A 16809-nucleotide genomic window follows, 5' to 3' on the forward strand; every position below is an offset into this window, starting at 1 on the left:
CTCCCTAAGCAATGTGATTGGAGGGGGGAGACAGGGAGGAGGCTGTGGCTATTGGTTAGGTACAGATGTCAATTTCAAAACTACCCCTCCCTCACCCCTCAATGATAGCATGTTCTTAATATGGAAAAGGGTTCAGTTGGGCAGGATCTACACTACTGCTTTAAAATGCTTTAAAGTGCTTTATAACAGTTTTGACAACTGTTGGGACCCAGGACACACTCCATACACTGTTTTCAAAACTGTTATAAAGTGCTTTAAAGCACTTTAAAGCAGTAGTGTAGTTCCACTCTTCAAGCTTCAGCACACTACCGTTATAGCCTGCTATCATGGCGCAATCCATGCAAAGGACTCCCATGATGTTCACATTATTGTCTGCTATCATGGCGAAGGACTCGGATGATGTCGACTATGTCCTGCCCTGATTGCAGTTCTTCCTCCCCTTGTAGCGAAGTATTTTGAAGCTCATTAAGTGTGATTCTTCTTGAGCGGCCACTAGGGGTGCAGAAGAATGACAAGGTGAAAAGCTGCCTGGCCGACACCTTCGCCAGTCCCCAAACAAGTGCCATGGAGCCCGGAGCAAGCCCAGCCCTCTCGGGGTGCGCACGAAGCAGCAAGACAAGGGGCAGGGCAACCTGACCGCCTCCCTCACAGTCCTAAGCGAGCACTGTGGAGCCTGGCCCAGCCCTCCCGGGGCATGTGCTGCAGCAGGGCAGAGGCACAGAGACTCATGTGATGCAGCTCATTGACAACAACAACAACAACAACTGCTTTGCATGGATTGTGCCATGATAGCAGGCTATAACGGTAGTGTGATGAAGCTCTTAGTCATCTCATCCATCAATATAAAACAAGCCCTCACATTGCCTAAAAAACATTTGGATCCCTTCAGATCCCTTCGGGGCACTGAACAATCTTCTATCCGCACCGCGGGTGCCTGCTGGTTTTAAAACTGCATTGCGATTTTGGAGGTCTGTAGGACCCCTGGATTTTCAGTGCAGAGCACACACCCCTACTGAATTGGCTGTGGGCAAGCATGACACCCCCACTGCTAGCATGCAGCCCCAACACGCTTACCTAGAATCCATTCTCTCTCCTCCCCCACCCCAGGACAAAACTGACTGAGTGGTGACTTCAAGGAGTATTGGGGCATTTCTCTCACTGCCTCTCCCTTCCCTTTGGGTAGGGGGGCGTAAAGGAAAGGGAGGGGCCTCTCTGTAGGCCTTTGTCAGATGGATGGGGAGGTCTGGAGAGCCAAATTCATCCTGTAAGCTGGAGGTTTCCAATCTGTGCTGTAACATTTCATTCATTTTTGAAAAAAAATGTTTGCTGAAGTTTTTCTTCTGTTGTTGTTTTACCTTTCATGACTTTTCATTTATCTCTGCCTGCCCCCAAAGGGGTAAATTAGGGGTAAAGGCAAATGACAGCAGCAAAACAGCACACAAATAGTGACTGTATTTTATTTATACAGTAGGCCTACAGCAGTGGCCACAGGGAAAATAGCCCACTCCCCAAAGAGGCTACCAGGCTTATGTTCAGCTGTCAGATGTTTTCAGTCCTGTGGTGTTGACTAGGCTTCTTTGCCCAGGCTGATCTCCAACTGCCATCGCTCCCAGCACTTCTTGTCCTAAACAGGAGTGGCAGCAAAAGAAGCCAATTAATTTGCCATTTTTAATGGATGGCACAATGTCACCAATACCAAGAGATCAGCGCCTGACAGGTATTATCAGCAATCGCTAAGAAGAGAGTCATTTAAAAGATAAAGAACCAATTCACTTTTTCTGGCTAGAGAACCCAGAAATGCAACAGAAGCCATTAAGAAATAGCAGGTGTTAGATATAGGAGATTTGGACTGTGCTGTTTCACTCACTCACTCAGCCCAATATTGTTCCATTTCACCATAATCAGTTATTGTATACTTTGCTGTTTCTTTTGCCTATTTTGCCATGTCGGAAGCAAAAGTACTAGCTGTGCTGCCCACAGAGCAATACCTGTGCTGCCCTCTGTTGGTTGTTTAGCAAAAGGAAACAGCTCATATATTGGAAAGCTGGGCTCCACAACCTTGGAGATGATGGAATCTTACCACTTACAGGGCACTCTGCTCACCTGGTCAGGTTATGTTAAGATCCCTTCACAAAGATTGAAAGACACAGAGGCTTATAAAAAGCTGGCAACCATATACACTTCTGAAGCTTTTACCGCCACTGGTATTTTCCCTGGGAAAACTATCCACTATCCACACAGAATGACTTTCCTAATCTGCTCTGCTGATGGTTGTCCCGTATATTTTAGTTTGCCAGCTCATTTGATTGTTTGAGCATTTATATCCTGCCTTTCTATTGTGAAATCAAGCTCAGGGAAAGTTAGCCCATAAAAAAACAAATCACAACAAAATTAAAAACAACCCTGACAATAAAACAGAATGAACAAACAGCAACATTTTAAAAAGGAGAACAGCATTAACTCACCCAACAGATACTGGTCTACCATGAGATTTTAGGGGGTGGGGCTTGTACCCTAAAGATAATTCCAGATCTCCATTTAGTTCTCTGGTCCTCCAGCCTGGTCTTGTCTGACTCCATGCTACTAACTCCACATGCTTTCTTTGTTCTCTTCTTATTTATTTATTTATTTAGAATATTTGTATACCGCTCCCCATTGAAAAATAATAATAATAAAAATAAAAATAATATTCTTACACTCACTCTGATTAGGATGGGGTGGGTGGCATGTGATGGGGGAGGTAATTCCCCTTCCAGAACTTCTCTGTCCATTTCCTTAGTCATGGAGTGGTCAGCCATTCCAGGACCATCAGGTTGGATTTCCCTACAAAAGGGGATCTGTCAAGGCTAAACTTTTCATCCTTGTTAGAAGTCCCTCATTTACAATCACACATTCACAGAGTTGAGGAGGGATCCTTAAGAGATCATCTTGACAACGTCCAGTTTTTACAGTATCAAATTGTTGTTTTAGATGGACAGAACAAGTGTTGTTCATCTATGGTGAAATCACAGGAAGCCACGTTGCCTCGGAAGTCCAGTCAGTTGGATAACTCTATAGCAAGAACCCCCCAACCTCTTGTGGATGAAAGCACGTGCAAGCCTCTCGACTCGTCTAGCCTCTCCAGACCACAGTGAAGTTGTTGTATATTGGGAGGTGGTAGTAGCTTGAATTACACTATCAAAGGTTAGTAGGTGACAAGCAGAAGTTGGGCTGTGTACAGCTAGCCATGTGCCTATGCTGTATTTGAAGAAATAAAAGAGCTAAGTATTGACTGTGGCTGCTACAGGCTGGAGCGCGCGCCTCACTTGCCACCAGGTGGCAAAGATGGATAAGACTACATTCAGTTTCATTGTTAAAAAAGAAAACATGAGATTTTATTTTGAAACAAAGTTAAAAATACAGGCAAAACCCCCGGAAGAACACACATAACAATACAGCAAGATCACTAAGTAAGAGAAACAGGAAACTCATAGATTACAGCCCTTCCTTTAGTATATATCATGAGGAAGCTTGTGGAACAATCAGAGTAAAACAACGTAAGGAAAAACTTTTCCATGCACAGAGAAGCACGGAGCGATTGCACAGAGAAAAGGACTCCTATGAAATCAGGGGGAGGGGCTTCAGATGGGAGGGGCCCACCTGCTGCTGTCATCTGGCACTGGTGGATGACCTAAAAGACAATCTGGCCCTTGGGCCCCACCCCTGCCTTACAAAGTGGTGCCCCAGGCAGAACCTTGGCTGACTGGGTAAATAAGCCAGCCCTGGCCCCAAGCGCTCTGAATCAACATTTAATCTATATCCTCCTTATACAGATCCAAGGGCTGCTCTTCCCCCTGCCTTAGGTATGCTATCCCCAGTCACTCTGAGTATTCATGCACTATGAACGAAGGTCAAAGGCCCAGGTCCCTGGAATATGGGAATATCTTTAGCTAATGGGCAGCTGATGTTTGGCTTCCAATGAATGTCACATAGGTGGGCTTAGATAGGAGAAGTCTACACCAGCCGTTTATTGCAGGATTGTATCGTAGTCGTCACTAACGGGCCATGTGACGTTCACCTGCTCCCGCAGTGATCTCAGCTCCTCCTCTCAGTTTTCCTGGACTATCCCTCTCTGCTTTTGTCACTGTTTTTCTGGCTCTCTCGCTTCCATTGCAAAGAACGTTTGCAGTGTGCCCCCACCCCTTTGTGGAACCGCCGTAATGGGGCACGTGTGCTCCCACAATGGCACTCCTCTAATTGCGGTACAGATCAGTTGCATATGCTCCATGAGGGGCAATCACGGATGTGGGGAACCTTTGGGAGCATGCCTCTTTCATTGCGAAAGGGCTGCATGTGTCGATTAGCCCATAGCAACCTAAAGTGCAAGCCACAAAACAAAAAGATAGTGCAGAAACAATGTCACAAGCACTTCAAATGTTCATGTAAATCAAAAGCAACTTCCTTTGGAATCTGTTCTTGTCTTGTGCTCTTTCGCCAGCTCTTTCCTTGGAGGACCATGTGTTAGATGACCCCTTCCAATGAACTTTGCATTTTTCCTGCCCAACCCTCTAGCACACAGGCACGGCACTCTGATCATGCCTCACTCACTCACTTGTTCTTGGCACTGGGAAAAGCTCAATTATCCAAGAAGTACATTTCACACAAAGTCTTGTTTTCTGGACTGGCCAAACTTATTTGTTTGTAAATTGGTATGTAGTTGGGGAATGGGTGAAGGCAGAATGAACTCTGATCCTTTTACCACAGCCAATGATAAGTAGAGGGCAGCAGGAGGATCCAAAGGATTTGTGTATCAGGATAGTATCCAGGGACTAGCCAGACTCCTGAGAACCAGCACTGGGTCCAAGCAAGGTAATGGGGAGAACTGACCTCCCTGATTTGTTGCACAGTCACCTCTTCTTGACTCTTACAACCTTTTCCAATCAAGATTCCCTTGAAGTCCAGCAATGCACTTCCCCCCATTATGGCTTGGTAGTTAATGGGATATAGGAACCCACCTTATAATGAGACCCTTAGTCCATCTAGCTCAGTATTGTCGACACTGACTGGCAGCAGCTCTCCAGCATTTCAGGCAGGATTTTTTCCTAGCGCTGAGTGGAGATGCTAGAGATTGGACCTGGGACCTTCTACATGCAAAGCAGGGGTTCAACCACTGAGGAATAGCCCTTCCCCTTCTGAGAGTTATTTAGAGCAATTGAAGAAATAATACACCCCACACTGGCTTGCCAGGAAACATCATGCCCTTTTTGTGACAATCAAGAGCAAGGGGATAAAATGCCCCTTAATGGACACCGTAGTTTACGGCCATAGATATACAAAAAGTAAAGAGCCCCCACAATTACTTTAAATCAGCCTGGCTCTCTGGAGGAGGACTCATTTGCAGGTAAGTCCCAGTGGTAGCAGCTCTGGGGGGGGGCAGTGAGGGTTAGGGTAGCGGGGGAAGCAAGGGGGAGCAGGGAGTTGGGAGTCCAACGGACTCCTGGCTGACCTTGCTCTCGGCAGAAAAAGACACTAATCATACTAGCAATTTTGGGGCTCATCCTCAGCTAAGAATCTAACCTAGTTTTATACTCACCAAGTACTAATTCCCTCAGAGCTATTGCCAGTCTACCATGAAAGCTTGAAGTATTCACTGAAGTGCAGTGAACGAAAGAAAAAACATTCTGCTATTTTGTCCTAGAGGTGGTGCTGTGAGGCTTTCCCACACAATTTCAATTCAGTTCGCAGAGGGGTAGCCTGACCCTGGGAGTCTCTTGCAGCAAAAAATGACTGTGAAGAGTAAATAAAGGGCAAATAAAGACTTATTATGGCATAATCTATCATGGACTAGAATGCACCTGATGAAGTGGACTTTAGTTCACAAAAACTTGTGCCACAATAAATCTGTCTTTTAAGGTGCCACAATATTCACAGCGTATTGAGATGACGCGCTACTGTCAAAATAAAAGACATCCTTTTCAACATCAGAAGCCCCAAAGGTATCTGTAAGTTGATTTCTGTATGTCTATCTGTTCTCTCTCTCTCTCTCTCTCTCTCTCTCTCTGTGTGTATAGATAGATAGACACACACACACACACACACACACACACACACACACAGAGAGAGAGAGAGAGAGAGAGAGAGAGAGAGAGAGAGAGAGAGAGAGAGAGAGAGATCAACACAGCTGCCTGCATCTGCATTTTTGGACTCTTATTAGGGCTGTGGCTTATGGGAACTGTGATGATGAGTGCCTGCAGTTCATCTGTCAGCTCACCATCTGTCAGTTCACCTGCCCTCAATGTACAGGCGAGGACAGGCAGACATATTCTTCTTCTTGCTCAAAGTGTAATATCACCTGCAAAAGAAAACCTTGATGCTGAAATGAGGAGATCTCACGGGATGAGGCAACTGCTGCTCTGGTCTTTTAGTAGCTTCATTAGGAAGGATTCCCCCAGGCCAAGATACGAATTGGCAGCTCTAGCTGTCCACTGGGCTCCAAGCCAGCTAATTGGGACAACATTAATAGGAAGGAAATCCAGAGAGACCCTACGTGTGCTGGAAGTGCTTTCCCATCTCCATACTCTTTTCTTTTTAAATCTCTGCACTGTATGTAGGACATCCTGTGTGTTTTCCAGACTCCGATTCTCTGGCTCCTATGAACTCCTGGCCTGTCTAGCTGGAGCACCTAGGAGAAATGGGAGGAAACACTGCTCCAGTTGTGCTGGAACATGAAAGGAGCAGATCAGCAAACAAAGTGTGCCTCCCTCCCCTGCTGTTGAGCATATAGACAGAACAGAACACTGCTGAGATCCCAGCATGGATCCCAGCTCCAAGCCCTCTGTAGTAGAGAAGGCAAGAACCATCTCATCTTAATGGATTGTTATTGTACAGGACAAATGACAGTTCCCCACACAAGCCAAGAACCACTCATTGGACCAAAAGTGCTGAACAGTGGCAGACAGAGCATTCTTCAGATCTTCAGTCACTCTAACACTGAGCCTCCTGCCTGCCCACATATCTCCCAGGGCCACAAAAGAGGAAGCTGAGCTAAAAACTCATCTACCAACCAAAGAAGTCTGGTACATTGGTTAGTGTGTTGTACTAGGACTCAAGAGTTCTGGGTTTTAGTCCCCACTTGGCTATGAAGCTCACTGAGTGACTATGGTTCAGCCACTGACTCTCTGCCTAACCTACCTCACAGGGTTGTTGTGAGAATAAAATGGAAAGAAGAAGGAAGATCATGTATGCCACTCTGGGCTCCTTGCAAGAGAGAGAAAAGGTGGGATATAAATGTAACGATAAATCATAAATAAATAAGAAGAGGCAGCTGGGTCTTAACTTGGTCCTTCCTGAGTGATGAAGGGTCAGATACTCCCAAAAGCAGGCTCTTAGTCATTCAAATCAATACACTAAATCTTTCTACTCCCCAGATAGGAGTATGATCTCAGATGAGAGGTGGGAATTCCATCTGGGCTAGCCATCTCTCTTATAGGAGATGCATTCTTTCATCAGATGTGGTGCAGTGATCTCCTCTGTCATGAAGCCTGAAGTCTCACACTCAGGCAGATTTTCCCTGGGAGGCAAGGAACCTCAGTGGATTACTGCTCCAAGCATCTGAGCTCTTCCATATCTCACAACACAGAGAATTGGGCAGCAGCAATAGGAAATCCTCCCATTAGCCCTCCCTACTATCACTATGGTTATACCCAAAAGACTCACTGTGCCTTTAACAAGCACTTCTAGTTGTTTCCACTCTGCTGCTTCCTCTTTCCTCCTTGCCTTCTTGGTTCCTGACTTCTCTCACTTGTGGCCCCTCTAGCTTCCCTGGAATTTGGTTCTCAGGCACCTTGCACAGAAGCTAAGAGAGCAGAAACACAACTTGACTTTTCTCCTGCACCATGCGAAGTAGGAACTCACTGCTCTCATCTCCTGGGTAATCGATGACCCAGGGTGTAGGGTGGCCATGTGTCCTTTTTTACAGAGGAAAATCCTCCATTTGAAGGGCTGCCAGAGCACCCACCCCCATGTGATGGTGTCCTATATCTGCAAGGCTGCCCTGTCCAATTCCAATTTTAAAGAAAAAGAACCATCAGAACGGTTGCCTATTAACACAGGCAGACACACAGTCACCTGGTCACAGTGTTCCACACTATGCTGAGATGTACCGTATTTCTATTAGAAATATAATAATTATTTCTAAATGTGCACATATATTTGCAAATTTCAGGCAAATAGTGGTCCTCTTTTTTTAATGATTCATAAGTGGCCACCATACTCACAGAGGACCTGGTGGTCCTCTCACCACAATGTTACAACAGAAATGATGAAAGCAGAAATGAAGCTGCTTTCAACATTTCTGGGTGATGGGTGAATCGACTGTCTCTGGCTGTACTTCGCCACCTGTCTCCTGAATTGCCTGTCACTACCTAAATCCTTCCAGCCTCTCAGTTCCTCCCACATCTTTTATGGCACCCTCTTTTTCAATGCTGCCTTAGCACTGGACTACAAGCTTACCAACTTCCTAATAAATGTATGTTTTCAGTCTTGATCCCGAAGACACTTATTCCCATCATGGATCAGAGGCACTTAGGTCTGGTCTTTTGGTACCAGTCCAGCTATTGTTTCCACATCCCAGCTAACCAGTATCCTCCAAGAAGATTGGGATAAGGAAATATCCTCACAAAGTCATCAAACAACATCTCCCAGATGCAGCGAGGCAGGAAGCACCTGGATTACCCAAGCTAGCAAGCCTCCTCCAGACGCAGGATACAATCCCCAAACAGAACATTTCCGGCCGTCCCTGGAAGTAGGAGAAGGAAGCCCACTGTCCTGGAGGTCAGAGTAGAGCATTAACAAAAGCAGGCAATGCAGGCACCATCACGGTAAAGTGGAAGTCAGCCTAATGCCAATAGGAGAGATTGAACATTGCAAGAAAACGCTGCAGTTATCAAAACAGATACATCTGGCTCTCTACTGCAGGGGTGTTGAACCTCAGACCCGTGGGCCAAATCTAGCCCACCTGGGGTCATGCCACTTCCCCTACCCCCCCCATTTGCTGGTTTCCAAGCTTTTGTATAGTTTCCTCCCTCCATTCTAAAAAGTTGACATCCCCCTCCTTAGGCTTCGTTACTGGCAATAAGAGCTTCAAGCTAAACTATGCTGGGATATTTATTTTTTTTGCAGTTTGACCCCGCCCCTTTTGCCTTCAGCCCCACCCACCACTGGAATGCAGCCCCCCCCCCCGAGCATCTCCGAAAGGGAATCCAGCCCTCGGGCTGAAAGAGGTTTGACACTCCTGCTCTGCTGTTAATACATCACCCTACTGTATAGTTAGAATCCCTTCACTTAGCATTCTAGCAGAGGAATGCATTGTTCAATTGTCAGGTTTGGGGGCAGATGAATAATCATTCCCCTCCTGCATCCTCATGAGTTCTCAATGCATTCCGTGTCTCTGGCTTTAGTCTACATTTCTTGTTTATGGGTCCAACAGGTGTAGCTTCTCCACAAGACAAGAGAGCTTCATCATACCCTCTGAATTCCCAGAATTTTATCATCCAGACAACGGGCACTGAACACCCGCACCGACAGGGAAAGCTCTGCATCTCTGCATTATCCTTCTTGATCATCTGCTGCAAAGGCACAGGATTTCTGAGAGGTAGGAGTAGAGCAACACGGTCTCAACGAGGATGCAGGGAGATAACTGTTCTCCCCAATGCTGTGGATAGGAAGCTCTCCTCTTGTTCCAATCATTGTTGCTTTTTGAGGACAAAACCACACACCCCCTCGCCTAGCATCTTCACAATATGCTGCACAGCAAGGGTCTTGAGTACAAGGGAGTGATGGTACAAAATAGCCTTGCCAAGAAAATATTTCAGAATTGTGAAATCATCTCAGTCCTGCTCAGTGGTTCCCTGGGATTCTTCTAGAATTAAGAAACTAGTGTTACTCATGTACTTAACTGTTCAACAGCCATAGCTCAGTGGTAGAGCACTTGTGTTGCGTGCAGAAGATCCCATATTCAATCCCTGACATCTCCAGGAAGGGCTGGAAAAACTCTTGCCTGAAACCCTGGAGAGCTGCTGCCAGTCAGTGTCAACAATACTGGGCTAGATAGACCAATGGTCTGACTCAGGATAAGGCAGCTTCCTGTGTTCCTTTAACCCTATGCATGCTGTTTGACACATCTAGATGTAGCCACCGAGTTAGTTGAGCCTTAGGCCAGATATTCATTTACTGAGTTTGTTTGTTCTTGCGAGAGAACCCTTTGCAACCTGACCTTTGGTAATCTTGGCTCCTACCTCTGTTGGTGAAGGGCCAGCATGAACCTATGTGTAATTCTCCTGCCCTGTCCTTGTTCTCAGAGCACACACTGTCCGTTTTTCAACCTGCTCACCTGAGATACAGCCGAGAGCCAGCAGTCACCTGCTACCTCCTGGGCCAGATCTACACCAAGCAGGATAAAACCCTTTGAAAACAGTATATGACATGTGTCCTGAGCCTGAACAGTTGCCAAAACCACTATAAACCTTTATAAAGCAGTAGTGTAGATCCTGCCCTGGTGTCCTTCCATCTGCTTAGGTAGTCCTGGGGTTTGCCTCATAGCACATACAAGTACTTGGTGGGAAGTCTCATGATGGGAAGTGTGAGAAGAAGAGGGAGAGAAGGGGAGGTAGGCAAAGAGGGTGAAAGAAAGAGATCAGGGTGGTGGGCAGAGAGAAGGGAGGGAAGGAGAACAGAGAAGGGAAAAGAGAGAATGTTGCTTTGGCCACACCCACTTTAGCCTTTGGCCATGCTCACCTCCAGCATGCAACCCCTAAGAAACTAAGGCGGCCCTTGGGATAAAAGAGCCCCCCCACACACACTTCTGCTCTAGAGGCATCTATCTTTCTGTGCTTGTGTGGGGGATGAGGATGGGGCATGCAGCTGAGGGATCTGAACACATGCACCTTGATCTCTCTTATTTGGAAGCTGCTTATATAGAGTTGCTGTTTTAGATCTGGTTTTAAATCTTGTATTTGTTATTTGATGGTGTTTAACTATTTTCTCTTAAGGCTCCTTGATAATGTATTTGAAGGCCATGGTATAGGCTGTACAGAGGGCGATAAGGGGCCATTCCATCAGCCCTGTTGAAAGACTGCTTAATTGCCCCCCTCTTCCCTCCCCATCCCCTCTTCCTTGTGTATCAAGTCTTTTCCGATTGTAAGCATATGAGCATATGTTTAACTGATTGCTTGTAAGCCACTCTAGGAGCCTCTTTGGTTGAGGGGGTGGGAGAAAAAAAACTTTGAATAAAGAAAAGCCACAGGGAACAGAGCTGAGGTCATAGGAAGCTGCCTTACGCCACATCAATCCAGCTCAGGATTTTCTATAGCCTTCCCCAACCTGGGGCTGTCCAGAAGTGTTGGACTACAGCTTCCATCACCCCCAGCCAGCAGGCAATGCATTTGGACAGCCCCAGGTTGGGGAAGGCTAGTCTACACCGATTGAAGCCACTCTCCTGTCTGAAGCCACTCTCCTGGGCTTCAGACAGGAGCCTTTCCCTACCCACCTGGGGTAAGCATGTGCTCCACCAGCGAGCAACAACCCTCAAGACTATCCTTGTATATTACCATTGGATCCAGTCTCTGGGCATAGTTGCAATGAACATGAAGTGAGTTCACCCAGTTCCCAGTTAAATGCAGCTTGAGCACACAATACCATGAGGAGGGACAGCGCCTGCTATCACTGCCAGTTCAGACAATGGAGTGTGGATTGTAGCTTTCCTTTGGAGCGTACATTTTATCTGTACTTGCTCTCTGCAGCCCAAAGGGACTTCAAGTCTCTTGACAAGACTGCAGGTTTCTAAGTGGCAAAGCGCCTGTCACACCTGATCTATGTTTGCAATGTGGGAGGGAAAGGGAGGGAACGGCTGGTCTCCCAGGGAGTGGGTGACCTTAGCGAGGTGCTGGATGGCCCTCAATGGCCTCTGGCAATCATTACAGAGATGCCATGCTTCATCTCCCAGGCCCGTTGCACATCACCTGAGAAAGAGACGCGGCATCTCTGTTCTGCTCCAGAGAAAGGACGGGCAGGCCTTCAGATGAGCCAGGAAGCAGGCAAAATGGGAAGACTCAAGAGTGGAACCCTCCAGGGACACCAGCAGGGCTTGTGGGAGCTGAGGAGCACATTGCATTTTTAGGTGTTACACCTAAAACATCTGAGCAGTGGCTGAAGGGCAGGCAGGGTATAAATCCCTAAAATGAACAAATGCACCAAGTGTACATCTAATATGTAGATGGCAAATACATATACCATACAGGTATACCAGGGGTGGGCAACATTCCCCCTGTGAAGGTCGACACACCAGCATTGGGTGCAGCCAGAGCCAAAAGTGGGTCAAGTTACAGATGTGACTCTTACCTTTCTTCAGTATGCAATGAAGAAAAAAGAAGACGTTTCCATCCAGGCATTCACCTTCCCCAACTTGTGCAAGGTTCCTTCCATCCGATTTGTGAGTGGAGGACCGAGTGGGATGGTGGTGGTGGGAATATCAACAAACTAGATGTGAGGGGACATAGCCTGGGGAAATGGGGTATGGCCTGGCTGGGGGAGAGTCCAAAAGTCCAAACTGAGAGGCCTGGATGTCTATGTTTGGCCCATTGGCCAAATGCACCCATCAGAAAGCCATGATTGCCTGCAGCTCCCGGTTGCATGTACACCCTGCGGTAACTTAGATTTGCCTCTGAATAATATATGAAATGATCCCCAGACCTAGAGCATGCAGCAGGTTCATGGTATCAAACCCCAGAAGTCTTTTTGGGTTATGAAGTGAGATAGAGAATGTTAATGAATTAGTCAGATAAATAAACAAACCCTGGAGGGCAAATCAAATAAAGAGGAGAAAGTAAAAGTTAATCATTTGTTGATGGGAACCCAGACATCTTTCTTCCAAGAAGAGCTTCTGTTCTGTTGTGCGGATATTATTTTTGTTTTGCCATCATAATTCTGTCTCTGTGATTTCCCCTCCCCTCACCCCGGGTTATCCATATCTATCACAACTGGGAATGTTCCTGTTCTGACGTTATACTGTTAGTTTTACCCTACCCAGTGCCTGTTTACCCTACCCTGTGCCTGTTTGCTTTCTCTTCCCCTCCTTATTGTTTTATTATGGTTTTATTAGAATGTAAGCTTATGCGGCAGGGTCTCGCTATTTACTGTTTTACTCTGTACAGCACCATGTACATTGATAGTGCTATATAAATAATAATAATAATAATAATAATAATAATAATAATAATAATAATAACGTTCTCCCTAAAAAGGTCAGCTTGCAGTAGAGAACGTGGACTAGTTTGAATTACAGTCCATCTGGCAGCTAAAGAGGCTGATCTTGGACTGATCATTCAATCATCAGTAAGAAAACCATGACATCATTCTGCTTCTTACGCCCATCCTTATCTAGAGCAGCAAGGGCCCCTTTTTATGTTCCTGTTAACAGAAGGATACAGTTAAGGCTATTTGGACAGAGTTAAGGCTATTACCATAACTTCGCCTATTTTCAGATATAAAGCACCTGCATTCCTTTGCATTTCCAGAGGACTCTGCAGTTCATGTCTGGATGCGTACAATGCCAGGTATAGCTAGTGCCATGGTGTGTACTATCTCTGGTCAAGAATTGTCTCATGCTACTGCTGGGCCACGAGGCACTCCAACAGGGAAAGCTGTGTTGTGCCAAAAGATGCTCCTTCCATCGAAACTCTCCGTAGCCCCTTGATTTATGACAGTGGAGTTAGCAAGGCCAGGCAGATTCTGCTTTACAAGCGCTGGAATGGCTTCCCTGTTGCGGGTTTATGAGTGACTGACATATGAGAGGGGCTCCAGCAAAGGAGGGAGGGAGGGGCTGTCCTGGAAGCAGACGTTAAAGTTTCACACACAGTCAGTAAACAGAATTCCACCATAAGGCTGCAGACAAGCCCTCGGCTGCCTGGGCCAAACGGTGATGTCACAGCAGGCAGAGGTCTGGCTGGCCTTCCACGTACCTAATTTTCCCTTATATGGGCAGAGAGAAGAATTGGACTTCTGGCAAGTAAATCAATAGGAGCAGATGGTGGGCTCCCAATTAGAGATTAGGCGCATTCCGATCCAGCACAAATAGGCCATCAATCATATGGGAAGGAGGTGCTATTTATATTCTCGATCACATTCCTTAATTAATTCAAAATGGCCAGAGCAGAAAACACCATGACAAAGGGGCTATTTCGTTCAGAGCTCTCGCCTTTCTTCGGCAGAGCTGCATTCCTGTCTCAGAGGGAAAGGAATTGGGAAGCCACAAGACAGATGTTGGTTAAATTGCTCCATCCGACTTGGGAAAAAGAGAGGCATGCAGCCAAAAGCAGGGCTTGATTGTTTTCGCTGCAATAACATGTCGGTAGGTCCAGTCCTCGACTCCACATGTGCTCAGGTTTCCCCAATGGGATCGGGCCAAGCCCCTCTGGACTACACCAGCATCAGGCCTTGCATTGTCCAGAGATGTGTGAACAGAAAGCTGAGTGGAGCATCATCAAGCCCATGTCCCCAATCGAGAGGACTGAGGACTACTGTCTCCTGACATGGTCGGAGGGCAGTTGCCTTGCTTTCCAGTCAGGCTGTGTGCTACCAAACTGGGAGATTGTGGAATGTCATAAGGAAAGGCAAGATGTGTGCTCACTCAAATGCTATTATTATTATTATTATTATTATTATTATTATTATTATTATTATTATTATTATTATTTCTTACACGCTTCTCCCTTTGCAGTAAGCTAGCAAGGTGGACTGCAGACCTCACATAGGCTGGTCCTGCGATCATTCCCATTGGTGAGAAGGAAGTCTGGGAAATGCAGTGGTCTGAAATATTCTCTGAGTACGTATGCTGCAGGAGTGGACAACCTGGTACTCTCCACATGTTTTGGACTACAACTCCTATCAGCCCCAACCAGCACGACTAATGGTCAGGGATTATGTGAGTTATAGTCTAACTCATGTGGAGGGCACCAGGTAGCCTTCCTGCCAAGTAGGGGATAAGCACCAATGGGGGAGGCCCAACAAGGGCAGCTTGCCCAAGGCCCCATGGAGCCAGGCCAGGCCTTAGGCCAGCTATTTTTCTCAGGCTAGATTAACCACATCATCACATGGGGGAAAAAATCATGTTTCCTTACTGTTGCTTCTCTGCACTTCCTCATTCTTCCCAGAGCACATCTATAATTGGGCTGTAGAGAGCATGCAATAAAATTCTTGTCTGATGAACCTCAATGTGCACGTGACCCATTCAGTGGCCGTTTTGAACTTGCTGCTTCTCCTACACACAGCAGGAGATAGCAGCAAGTTTCATCACAAAAGTAAATTGGATTTACTAAGGTCTTTTTTTGTGGTGTGAAGAAGGCTAGAAGGGATGGGAGGCGTGCGGGACACAGATGATGTCGTGAATAGGACCCACAAAAATCTATGAGTGCCCAGTAACGAGCATGCAATAAAACACTCATCTGATGAGTACTGCTTTATAATGGTATTGAAGTGCACTGATAACTGTTGGGGCACAATCCACATTCCACATACCACTTTCATAATGTTATGTCCTACTTTCCCCCCCACATTCATAATGATTTGACACAAGGTGTAGGTCTGGCTCAGTCTCAGCTGATTCCCTGTATTTGGAATATAGGGATAATACTGACCTTCATTATGAGGTTGTTGTAAGAGTTACTAAGGGGCAAACTAGACGTGGTGTTAAGTGTGTGGATGCAATTAGCTCACAGGTTTTTTCTTCTCTGCCCCTGCCATCTCAGAGCAGGTGTGTGGCAACCAGAGAGAGTGAAAGAGAATCGGTGAGCACACTACTGTCCCCACTGACTCACGTACAATGGTGTCTAGGGTGGTCACTTCTGCATTGACAAAAAGAGAGAGGGAATGTATCACCAAAGAGAGAAAACAAAAGAGGACATTGATTGGCATAAAGTATGCATATGCTAGCTCATATGTATAGGTACAAATTTAATAATAATTATGAATAATGACTTGATTAATCATTATTAATTATACTTATTATGTAATTAGTACCAGAAGGCGTCATTCTATCCTCAATGCTGTTTAACATCTACATGAAACCGCTGGGAGAGATCATCCGGAGGCATGGGGCGGGGTGCTATCAGTATGCTGATGACACCCAAATATATTTCTCTATGCCTTCGACAACAGCGTCAGCTAAGGATAGTGTGTCTCCTCTGAATGAATGTTTGGAGACGGTAATGGGCTGGATGAGGTCTTCCAGCTTGAGTCCTCGGGCTCAGTTGAAGCCGCTGCCGGAACACAACGGACTCAGGTAAGACCCTTCCCCCCTGCCCCCTTACCTGGCTCCGCTGCCATCGCCGTGGTGATGGTGGTGATGGTGGTGATGGTGGCGGCACCAAGTAAGGCCCCCCTCCCTCCTCCCCCTTTCTGTCTTGGGCTGTAGCTGCTCAAGTGTCCCCAAGGAGTCAAAACCAAGGAAAGTTCCTGGGCCAATCCACAAAGCTTTATTGCAAACAATTAACACTTCTGTAACGCAAACTAGGCACCTTTATGGGAAAATTCCCCCTAGGCAACTCTATGCAACTAAGCAAAACAATTGACTGTTCAAAGGAAAGAAAAGGCTTTTCAAATGTCCCAAGCTTCAAGGTGGAGGAGGGGGCGTTGCCGCCTTCTCACGCAACCCCTCCGACTGCCTCTTTGGTGCTAATCTCGCTGAACGTTTTAACTTCCAGCAATTCCTAGCATCCAGTAATGTTTTGGAATGTTCACCCCCGGAAGTTGACTCCCTGTCTCCTGAGAGCATAGGAT

General features: G+C 46.4%; 1 long non-coding RNA gene across 1 annotated transcript; it reads right to left on the reverse strand.

Annotated features, from left to right (window-relative positions):
• Positions 1 to 1513: 1513 nt before the first annotated feature.
• LOC134396703 (uncharacterized) lies at positions 1514 to 12661 on the reverse strand. The gene is made up of 3 exons (XR_010025290.1): positions 12376 to 12661; positions 2703 to 2823; positions 1514 to 1624 (listed from the first exon to the last, which is right to left on the reverse strand). It is a non-coding gene; the product is annotated as an uncharacterized LOC134396703 (long non-coding RNA).
• Between the last annotated feature and the right edge of the window lie 4148 nt (positions 12662 to 16809).

Source organism: Elgaria multicarinata, chromosome 3, assembly GCF_023053635.1.
Source record: "Elgaria multicarinata webbii isolate HBS135686 ecotype San Diego chromosome 3, rElgMul1.1.pri, whole genome shotgun sequence".
NCBI lineage: Eukaryota > Metazoa > Chordata > Lepidosauria > Squamata > Anguidae > Elgaria > Elgaria multicarinata.